The following is an 11,646-nucleotide window of genomic DNA, read 5'->3' on the forward strand; positions in this document are numbered from 1 at the left end:
TACAGCTGATTTGCGCTTCTGGGCTGCTCTGTTGTAAGTCGAGGACTACCTGTACTTTATCTCTTTTTTCATTTTTTTGGGTCATCAAGTTTTTGACACCTTGTTAGGCGACTGGTGGTACTCGGATGTTGCCATATCCTAAAAGTGGTACAATGGGTGAAAAGGTTGAAAAGCCCTGTTCTAGGAGACTCCAAAGTCCTTTCCAACTCTGTGACTACATCTTATATAGATCTGTGAACCGAGTCCTAAAGTTGTGTTCAAACAATGGGTTTACCTATGATAAACAGAACCAGTTATCCAATTAACCTAATCTTCTGGATTTGCATAACAGATTGAACTATAAACCCATCACATAGACTGAATTCACCGAACAAATTAGATTAAAATGTGGTTCATTAGTTATTCTGTGTAACATGCATATAGCCAGTTTTACATTTCTTACTAAAAATTAAAAAAATGTGTTTTCAGTCAAAACAGCACTAGATGGTGCTATATCACATACTCTTCCAAACTGAGATGGCAGCCAATTGTTTGCTTAATTAAACAAGACATATGTTATATATATTTGTTTTGACTTTGGCTTGTTCATTGACTCCTTTCTTGATTACCAACAAGGATAATGCAGACCTTGGGCGTTACTTTCTCTCAGTCCTGGGAAGAAGGCAGGAGCAAGCCACTTTTAAAACAAATCTTGCCAAAAACCTGCAGGGATTTATTCATTTAGTTCCCAAGAATCAAGACTAACACAAAGGCACATGCGCACACACAAATGCCTAACTAAATAAACCACAATGTACAATATATTAAGCCATGGCTAACTAAATGTACTAAATGAATTAAACCAATTGCTTGGATTCATGTGAATACACTGAGCCATAAATGAATCAGCCTTTTAGTCTGTTGTGCTGTACAGATAGATAGTCCTCTACTTACAACAGTTCATTCAGTGACCAAAGTTACAACAGCACTGAAAAAAGTGACTTATGACTGTTTTTCACACTTACCTTTGTAGCAGCCCCATAATCATGTGATCAAAATTCAGATGCTTGGCAACTGGTTCATACTTATGACAGTTGCTGTTTCCCAAGGTTATGTGATCACCTTTTGCAACCTTTTGACAAGCAAAATCAATGGAGAAGCCAGATTCACTTAACAACCATGTTACCAACTTGTCAACTGCAGTGATTCACATAACTGTGGCAAGGAAGGTGGTAAAATGGGGCAAAACTCACTTAACAATTGTCTCACTTAGCAACAGGAATTTTGGGCTCAATTGTGGTCATAAAGTGAAGATTACCTATAAAAACTTTAGTCTTGCTCCTTAGTGTGATATGTGACTCCAACTATAAAGTCACACTTGTCAACCAAATCTTTATTACAGTAGTAGACCAGCAAAAATCAAGCCTATTTTTCTACCAAGCACCTAAATCAGGTGTATGGCATGGCCAGATATAAACTTCAGAGGATGTATGATGCTATTACTTATTTAACTCTTTACAGACCACCCATTTCACAATAATGACTCTGGGTGGAGTACTGTACAAGGATGAAAACCATAACAGTAGAAAGTTACAAGGCTTTCTTAAAGTTAAAATAATAATCCCAAAATAAAAAGCCACATCAGCAAGAGATTCACCTTACCTCCTGGCCCAAATGCCTGGGAGTACAACCAGGTCTCCAATGCCTTACAGAAGACTAACAGCATTGGGGACCATACGAATCTCTAGGGGAGATGCTATTTCACAAGTCAGACACAAAGCAAATACAATCTGGGGTCTAACAAGATGACATTGTCTGATGGAGATCTGGAGCATGCCCTCCCTGTTAGACTTGGTGGGACAGACAAAAACAATAGGGGACGGGAGCCCTGCAAATAGGCTGGTCCCATGTTATTACATATTACTTTCCACCTTACCCACAGCATATTACTGTGTTGTTTGAATTCAAAATGGCTGTCATCTTGATTATTTTAATCTGAATGCTATAAATTAGAGCATTTCAGTAAATCAATATAATAGGTTCACACGATATAAAAAACCTGAAACCTCAGAAAAGAGTATTTGCAGCAGGAATGTTACAAGCAGACTCACTCAGGTGTATGTAACCACAGCTTCAGAGACTAGCAATAAAGCCTTTTTGGGATTGTTCACTAGAGTTCTTCGAAATCAGAAACGCTGAGATACATCGGGGATATAATAATTATTTAAATGTATGCGCCTTCCGACTTCCAGTTTATAGAAACAAACGCGTGACGAGCTCTGACTAGCCCCTGCCTTCCGCAAAATCTGTGACGTCACCGGACAGCCAGCCTCAAAGAGATTGCATGATTGTTTGCAACGAGAAAACTTCATGTACACGTGAACTGGAGCGCAACCAACTGTGATTTAAGAAACCTGAACAAGGGTGGCCATAAGATCATTCTGCACTTGCTCTTATTATACTGCAGTTTCAGGCTTGCCTTCCTTAATCATGTGAATCTAAAACAATAGGTTCGACGATAAAAACAACCCTAAAATATATTTTGGGTAACATTTTAACACCATACGCGAACAAAGACACCGAGTTCGATTAAACTTTCTCCGGGGCAAGAAGCGGCTATAGAGACTGCAGTCGAAAATCGTATTGTGGTGCTACCAGTGAGGTCCCGCCACGAGGAAGTAAAATGAGATACTCCCGTAGCGACAGCAGAACGGTCGAGGGCAGCGCCTGAAAAGCCCTCTCCGGAGCTCCCAGCATCCTGCTTCCGCTTTCAGGCGAAGAACTGCCTTGCAATCCCCGGACCGGCGGGTGGGGGGGGAGTGAGCAGGGCGGGCAGGCGCTCCGGACCCGCTCCAGGTGGGAGTGGTTGGATGATGTGGAGCGCCGATTGCTGAGGTCGGCTGCTGGAAGACGGCTCACACACTCCTTCCTTTTTCGCGGGTGGCTTTGCTCTCCTCCCGTGCACACCAGGAGCTGCTACTGCTGCTTCTCCTCTTCTCTGGAGGAAAATCGCAGCAGCTTCCAGCTGGTGGAAGAAACCAGGCTCGGGTCCTTACGCCCCATAGCCAGGCGAAGTAAGTCGGTCAATGATCTTAGCTTCTTCTGTTACTCTTTCGAAGAGAGCCCTCCGGCCAATTGCAACGTCCGGTTGGTATTTGGACAGCTGGCGTTGTTCAGCGTCGGGGTTGCTCTGCTCCTGTTCGCTAAGCAAGGCAGCAACTCCAAACTGCCCGGATGCGAGCTCCTTCCTTGAGACTTCGGGGTGTGTTGACTGGGCGCGCCCCGGTTCGCCCGAGAGGGAAGGCGAAGGCGACTGTCTTGGTCTTGACACTGGAAGGCCGTCTGATTTGACTCTGCTTCATTTTAGGGTCATGGACTTGGGTCATTGCCTTCTCCGACAACTGCGAACATCAGTTAGAGCCCCTCTTTGAAAAGGAGAGTAATAAAACGAATGGCATGCGATTACTTTCCCTCTTAATGGCCAGGGTTTATGTATTTAAATCATTATGGAATCAACATCAGCAGAGTTCTGATTGGTGATCTATTTATAATTCACAGTGTTCTTGCATGAATGTATCAAAATACTATTCTGCTCTTTCTCAGTAAAAATAGGGAGATGGGAGAATTAGGGGACCATCCCTTCATTGGAAGCTAGTGGCTATTCAAAGCAGTTATAGGACCCTAAAAAAGCAGCTGCACAGAGTCCCCAACCTGGCACTTTCAGGATGTGTTTGACTATAATATTCATTATCCACAACTTGCAGGGTCAATTGGTAAATTTATGGCATGTTCTTACCTAATCTATCTGAAGAGCACCAAGTTGGGGAAGGCTGCAGTAGCTTTTGTCATGCAGTTGGATATGTCTGTGGGGATCTGTACTGTTCCAACTGTTAATCAAATGTAGGAGATCTAGGCACTGAAATCTATTCCTTCCACTGAAGGGATCTTTAACATCTGCGCAGCACTACTACAAGAGCAAAACTAATGTGGACGTTCCTCCAGAATTAGTAGAAGACCATTAAAAGAGTCACAGCAATGATTTAAACCCTTTTTTTTAATCAGTTTCTGTGCTTTTACCAGGACAGATATAGTAAGTCTGATCTTTTGTGGCAACCTCAGCTGGCATCCACATCTGTGTGATGGTCCCAGAAGCTCTTAGTATTTGCAGTTTTCCTATCCACGATCATTAGAAGCAGACAGGGCACTTGCACACCTGAATGCCTCTTCCTGGCTTTTGAGCAATCAAACGTGGCATTTCTGGAGTCAAGACTGCTTGGGTGGCATGTACAGATAAGCTGATGGATTTAGGTTTTTATTTTCTCTCACAATTTGTACACTTGACATTCTGGCTTGGATTTTCCTTTTGTGTTGTTTTCCAAATCTACCTTAATTTGGGAGGACAGAAACAGAAGAGCAGTATTAAAAAACAACCACAAAAGCTGGATTCTCACAGATTGTGTGATTGTTTATTTTTGGCTTAGCATGAAGCCAACTATTATAACTTGTGAAGCATGGGTATTATAAAAGCTTATCAGGTTACAGTTGCTAAGCATAACATGATAAAAGGTGGCTTCACATAAAGTGTAAATCCATATAGTTCGTAAACCATAGTAGAATATTAGAGGACTATCCTAATTTAAAATAAATCTAACAAAATTATCAGAAACTAAGTTAAGGCCTATTTCTTACTGAAAGGTAAAGCTCTTAGTATCTGAAACATACCTCATGATGTAACAGATCAGGATCTAAAAAATTAATACTTTCTATAGAAAATAATTCCTTGCTTCTATGCTGGCTGGGGAATTCTGGGAGTTGAGCTCCACACATCTTAAAATTGCTGAGGTTGAGAAACACTAGCTAGATTTCTCTTTCTTGCATAAAGGAGAAAAATCCTTCCTGGTTCAACTAATGTTGTCCAAATACAAGTTTACCACGTCATAGCCTGCTTTAAAACCCCACCTCCAAGCATCACCTGCTGCTGCTGCTGCCTGTGGTCCCCTCTGGCTTTCAGGATGTTAGAATTGAAGCTTGTCTAGAAGTTGTTTGCTCTTACAAGAACTCCTCTGATTCAGTCTATTTGAGAACATTGTCGTTATTTACAAAAAGAGGAAGAAACTTATAAACGTGCTCAAGTGCAATCTTATTCATTATCCCATGTCCTAGCTAAGGACTCAGGTATTGTAGACTAGCATACCTCCTCCTATTACCTCTAATTCTTCTCTTTTATCCCATTGTGCCCTTCCCTGAAGCATCCTGTGATACTTAAATCCCATTATCTTAAAGAAACAATTCATGATACACAGCAGTCATTTTCACTAACACTTCATTCCTGACAACTATTGAAATAATCTATAAATAGTAAAGAAGATCTGAATCCTGATTAAAGGTTAGCAAGGCAGAGGAGTCCTCATTTGTATGGAAAGTATAATGACAGAATTCTTTACTGCCAGTGCTTTTTTTGTAAAAAAAAAAAAAAAAAAAAAGGTGCCGGAACTCACACATGTCATACAACCCGCCTTGCCTACCCTACAAGGTTCCATCCAAAAAAGATGCCGGAACTCCGTTCTGGGCGTTCTATGACAAAAAAAGCCCTGTTTACTGCTAATTCTGTATTCAAATACAATTGGTAGAAATTCAGAATAATTGTAACAACATGTAGAACTGAGTAGCGTCCTAAGAAAATCAGATTTGAACAGGGGTGTGAATGGTTGCATGCATTACACAATGTTGAATAATATTGTGTCTCATTCTGCTGAATATTATGAGGCCCCAGTTTGCTCCCAACTTTAGGATCTAGATGTGGAGCAAACCAGATATCTTGGGCAACTGCAGGGATGATCCTAGCTTCCTCCCCAACTCCAGAGAAAGGCTATGCTTGTTTTACTACACCTTTACTACAATTGTCTTAGAAAAGATAAAAACTCTTCTGAGAGAGTACAGCTGCCAAACAACAAGCCTATGCTTCACATCCACTTTCAGAAAGGACAGCTGGTTTTGTGGTTTTCCTTCTCTGTGGCCCCACAATGATGCCAAGGGAAGGATAGGAATATTAGTGCCTATCAGATGTTTTGGATTTCATTTCTCATCAGTCCAATCCTGTTAAGTGACAAGAGTTGTATGATAGACAGGACTTCCGGTTTTGCACCCGTAGCGCTTGGCCACAGGAGAACAGACCTCCGCTCCCCACGGCTAGATTCGCCCTGCCAGGGGGAACCTGGATGGGTTGGATGTCACCCCGAAGAGGTGACCTTGAAGGAGGGGTGCCCCGTTGATCACAAAGCGACAGCGGTTGCTTCATTTGATCTGGGGGAAGCCCTCCGACCCGACAGAGAAAGGCTAGCGTGAGATCAGCGTCTAGCCCAAGCTACTTGCAGCCGAAGTCCAAGAGCACGAACCTGAACATCAGTGAACAGTGTGCTTGGAATTGGTGAAAGTATTGATCTTCTTTCTTCTATCTACTAATTGAATCCTTGTGAAAGATCCCAAAAGCAAGAAAATCTCTGGAAGTGAAGGGAGGGGTCTATATCCCCATTCCCTTATAGACGGAAGCGGCGAATTAATATTAAGGAGGAAAGAGACATACTAAAATTTGATTTAAATTACCACGGTTTGGACAAATTTAGGAACTAAAAAACTGTCAATATTATACCCTAAAGAGTTTTGATGGAATTATAAAAATATATAACAAAAATAACTTTTTGATTGAAAAAAAAACCTGAAAAAAGAAATAACTGCTGACATCTAGTGGAGAATCAGAGCATAGAATATTAACAATAAGGACTCAGAAATTGGCAGAATGCCCAGAAATGAAGAAAAAGCTGTTCCTTTGAATTGTAAATAACCTTGAAGACAGCTGGGAACAAAGGAAGAGACAGCTCTAAGATTTAAAAGTGTCTGAAAGAAAAAACAACAACACCTGGACTGTTGTTTAAATCTAAGAACTGTTTATGGAAAAGAAAAACCTTGACTTTTGGCTAATCTTTTAGAGGAGAATCTACAGGTAGGTTTTAAAGTGGCTTAACACACTGAACTGTAATTTTAACTGACTGATAAATTGACTCTTGAATTAAAACATTGATGAAAGATTATTTGAAGGGGGGAGACAACATGGATATCATGTACATATCAAAAAATGACAGGATGCCACATTCAATATTGCTGAAATTTCTGCTAAGAGAATCCTACATCAAGCTGAGTGCACAATATGTTTTATTCCTTAGCCCTACAATAGAAAGGCTTAATTTGTTGTTATCTATGGACTAGTTATAATGTTTCAGTATTTTTTCAGTTATTCTTTTTAGGTTGGAAAGGGAATATCCTAAGAAGACTCAGCAATCAAAAGTTTGTATTGCACAGCCATGTAAATATCATGTTGGCAACCACTGTAAACTACCCAGAGAGTGCTGTATATGTAACGCACAATGGGGTCGTATGTAGGTCTAAGTGCTATTGCTGTTTTGACTTTATTATTTTAATCTCTATGTTTGAAAGTTGTTGTCTTTTCAATATATAAGAAGGTCCAGAGGTGGTAGTTTCAAAGCAACAAATCTTGAGATGATTCAGAGGCTGGGAAGTGAAGCAGAATCTTGGGTTCCTTCTAGAGAGCCAGAAGATTAATGTACTTGATGGCTCTACATATCCTCCAGAACAGCTCACAAATGCATATTTAACATTAAAATAGTAGCATCCATTTATTATCATCAGTGGAGGCTGGTACTTTAAAAAAAGTGAGCTACTAGTTGTTATCTTGATGGAGTATCATTTCTATTGGGGCATTTTGTAGAAATAAGACTGCTATGTTTGATAGTCCCAAGTTTTCCAAGAGACCTTTTTTTTAATTGAGAAGAAAATAATATCTTATGGTTTATTGTCAAAATGAGGGGAAACCTTCCTCTTGGGTTTCATGCACCAAGAATCCTATGCAAGTTTCCCAGACTATTTGAAGTCTGTAAGGTTTGGATGACAACATACTAAATCAGGGGTCTTCAAATTTGGTCCTTTTATAACTTGTGGACTTCAACTCCCAGAATTCCTCAGCCAGGTACGCTGGCTGAGGAATTCTGAGAGTTGAAGTCCACAGGTCATAAAAGGGCCAAGTTTGAAGACCCCTGTACTAAACCATGATTTGCTTTTGAGATAACATAATTTCAGTGAATTCTGACTTGCAGTTCATAGTTGATGTATTTGAACAATTAGTGAGCCAAATCAAAAGAGATTTTAGTCAATAGACTATAGAGTCATTTGTGATATGGAGCAGGTCTTAACTGCAGCTTTGGTCTCCTTGAGTTTTACGGGGCAGTAATTTGATGTAGGAACACAGAGCAAGTAGGCTTTTGTTTGACTTGATTTCATCAACAGACACATTCACTTATTTGTCACTATTACATAACTGACTTCAGGATTTGAAGCATTTGGAGTCTTGTGTATGAACTTGCCATTTTATGCCCTTTTATAAGGAGAAATAGAAATATGGAAGCTGGAAACTTGTTGTTTTGGTTTGCTTGCTTTGGTTAAAAACAATGAAGATTAAAAAATTAATAAATTGAATACTTGTCAAATTCTGCATTGGATTGTACGTAAGTCTTTAGAGGAATCATCTTTAATTTTCTCTAAAATCATCTGAGAATATCTTTTGGGGATATAATCTGTGTACCATGTTCTGACCAAAAAAGACATTTTTAAATTTTCTAGCTTGGGAATTGGGTATTCATTCCTCTAATACTTTTTTAGTTTTTGTTTTGTGTAAATTATGAATTGTTATTTATAGCCAAAATGTATTGTGATATGATACTTTTCTTCTGGGGAGTTAATATATTAATACTGGTTTAATATTTAGTTTATTGATGGCCATCAGAATTTGGAGTTTTTGCCAGTAGTGATGAGTGACTCTGCTATAGCAAAAAGTCATCAGCACCAATTAGTACTACATGAGAGCCAGTTTAGTCTAGTGCCATGGTGGTGAACCTATGGCACACGTGCCACAGGCGGCACGCAGAGCCCTCTCTGTGGGCACATATGATGTCACCCCAGTCCTAGGCCTTCAGTCCCATCCATGAGCAACCTGCATCAAAATCTCCCCAGGCAAGCTGGGTTTTAGAAAACCTTTTCGCTTTAGGCCTCCGCCGCCATGTGCAAAAAAAAAAGTTCAATCAATCAATCAATTTCAACTTCTCGCGGGAAAAAAAGATCTTGCAAAGTTGGAATTGATTGATTGAACTTTATTTTTAGTCCCACAAAGCGGCGGAGGAAGTGACGCGTCGGAGCTGGAAAGAAGGTGCCGCGTGGGGGTGGGGGGAGCGGCGGTAGCAGGACACTCCATGTGGGGGGTGGGGCGGTGGTAGCAGGGCACTCCATGCAGGGAGCGGGGCGGCGGTAGCAAGGCGCTCCATGCGGGGGGTGGGGCAGTGGTAGCAGGGAGCTCCGTGCGGGGGAGTGGAGCGGCAGGAGCAGGCCGCTCCATGCAAGGGGTGGGGCGGGGCCTGTGCATGAGGTGCAGAAGCAATGTGGCGGCGCTAGCATTGTGGTAGACCAGTTGTTTCCCTCCCCCTGCCAGACACCTGCTGAAGCTGCGCAGGGTAAAGTTGCCTGCCCGGATGAAAGATCGCAAAGTTGAAATTGATTTACTGATCTTTTTTTCCCCAAACAAACTTCGTTTCCTTGCACGTGGCGGCAGCGGATCGCAAAGGAGAAACGGCACAGGGCTGGGAGTCAAGTAAGGAAAGAAAGGCAATTTCTGGGGATTTCTTTCCTTATCTGCACCACTTGTTCCGAGGCCACTTTCCGCTCAGAAGCATTGCTCTTGCCAATGGCCTGACTGCCCACTTCAGCACCCTCCCTCCCTCAGTCTCCGGCGCTCCACCTGCTGCTTTGGTGGCTCTGTAGGCAGAGCTGCGAAGTTCTCTGTCAGAGAAGAGAACTTCGCAGCTCTGCCTATAGAGCCACCAAAGCTGTAGCTGAATGGGCAGGTGAGGGGGGAACCTGCCCCACTTGTTCCACGGCCGTTTTCAGCTGAGCCGCATTGGAGCGGCATTGGGTGCGACTAGCAAGGCGGCAAATGGCCACGGCTGGTGGCAAACAGCCACGTCATGCCGAAACTGGCCATTTTCCGCCACCTGTCCAATGCTGCTGCCATGAGGCCACTGAACAAGCCGGGCGGCAGTAAGAAACCAGTATACTAGTTCCTTACCTCTACCTGGCTTGTTCCGCGGCCTCATAGCAGCGGCATTGGGTGCGACTAGCAAGATGGCAAATGGCTGCTGCTGGTGGCAAACAGCCACATGGCGCAGGTCCACTAGGCCGCTGCCCAGAGCTGCAGGCCCACCCAGCACGAAGGAGGTGAAGTGGTCAGCTAGGAAGCCCCGCTTACAGGTGGTAGAGCACTCCCAGGGCCAGCAGGCAAAAGGCCACCCTGAGCGGGGAAAGCCAGATCCCCATCGGCGTCATGGCCGCCCAGGCCCAGCAGAGATGGGGGGAGGCACGCAAGCCTAGCTGGGACTGGGGGGGCCATGGAGCCGATGGAGATCTGGCTTTCCCCACTTGGGGTGGCCTTTGGTTTGCTGGGCGTGGGCATGCTCTACCACCTCTACTCGAGCTTGCTAGCTGGCTGTTTCATCTCCTTCGTCCTGGGCGGGCCAGGTACTCCAGGCAGCGGTGGTAGCCTAATCGACCTGCACAAGCTGCTGGTGGTGGCGACCCGAGGCGAGGCTAGGGTGCGTGGGTGTGCAAAGGGAACAGTCTCCACATGCGGGCCAAGGGCAAGATCTGCAAGGGGGCCAAGGAGATGACCAGCAGCAACCTGCTCTCCAACCGCAAGCAAAAACAGATGGGACAGAGTAGGCACGTCTGGCGGTCTGTATCATGCGCTTACCCCCTCCCCTACTCCACCTGCTGCTGGAGGGCTGGCCTGGTATTCGCAGCAGGCTGTGGCATCCCGGAGCATGCCGGTTGAGGGGCCAGCAGGCTGTGGCTGCTGACAGACACAGTGTGCGGGAGCTGATGGTGTCAGGCAGCAGCCGCCCTGGTCCCTGCCCCGCCTTACCTTGCCTGCGGCAATGGCACCCCTGACCTGCCCCCTGCCTGGCCTCACCTTACCCCGCAGGACAAGCCTCCTGCCCACCGTCCCACCCCCCCAACCCTGCCCGGCCCCCACAGGCATCCCTCCCCACAAGGAACATTGACGTGGCCATGCCCACTCAGTCTGCCATGACCACTGCAGCCACAACCACCCAGTGGGCCACGCCCACCTGGCACCCGACAATAAATAAGTGGAGTTTGGGTTGCAGTTTGGGCACTTGGTCTCTAAAAGGTTCACCATCACTGGTTCGCCATCAGTGGTTAATGCACCAGTCTAGAAAGCAGGAGTTCATGAGTTCGTCTCATCTTAACCATGAAAGCCAACTGGGTGACTCTGGGCCAGTCACACACATTCGATCCAATCCATCTCACAGGGTTGTTGTGGGGAAAACAGGCAGAGAAACGTACGTTGGATAAATTCACCACCTTGAGTTATTTGTAAATATAATAAAGGCAGATACAAATAAAATCATAAAATGATGTTCATGCATGTTCCAGCAAGTAGTTATGTTTGATAGGATAGGATTTGCATACCTATTGAATTTCGCTCACCCTTGTTTATTGTCCAGTTTATCTGAACTGTGTGTATATATA

General features: G+C 43.9%; 1 protein-coding gene across 1 annotated transcript in view; it reads left to right on the plus strand.

The window, feature by feature from the left end:
- Nucleotides 1–2,853: 2,853 nt before the first annotated feature.
- RAB3D (RAB3D, member RAS oncogene family) overlaps nucleotides 2,854–11,646 on the plus strand; it is a 33,568-nt gene continuing 24,775 nt past the window's right edge. The window contains exon 1 of the mRNA XM_015813301.1: nucleotides 2,854–3,053. The gene's annotated coding sequence lies outside the window, so the exon portion shown is untranslated. The remainder of the gene's footprint in view (nucleotides 3,054–11,646) is intronic.

This window comes from Protobothrops mucrosquamatus, unplaced genomic scaffold, assembly GCF_001527695.2.
Source record: "Protobothrops mucrosquamatus isolate PMUCROS unplaced genomic scaffold, P.Mucros_1.0 scaffold150, whole genome shotgun sequence".
In the NCBI taxonomy this organism is placed as follows: Eukaryota; Metazoa; Chordata; class Lepidosauria; order Squamata; family Viperidae; genus Protobothrops; species Protobothrops mucrosquamatus.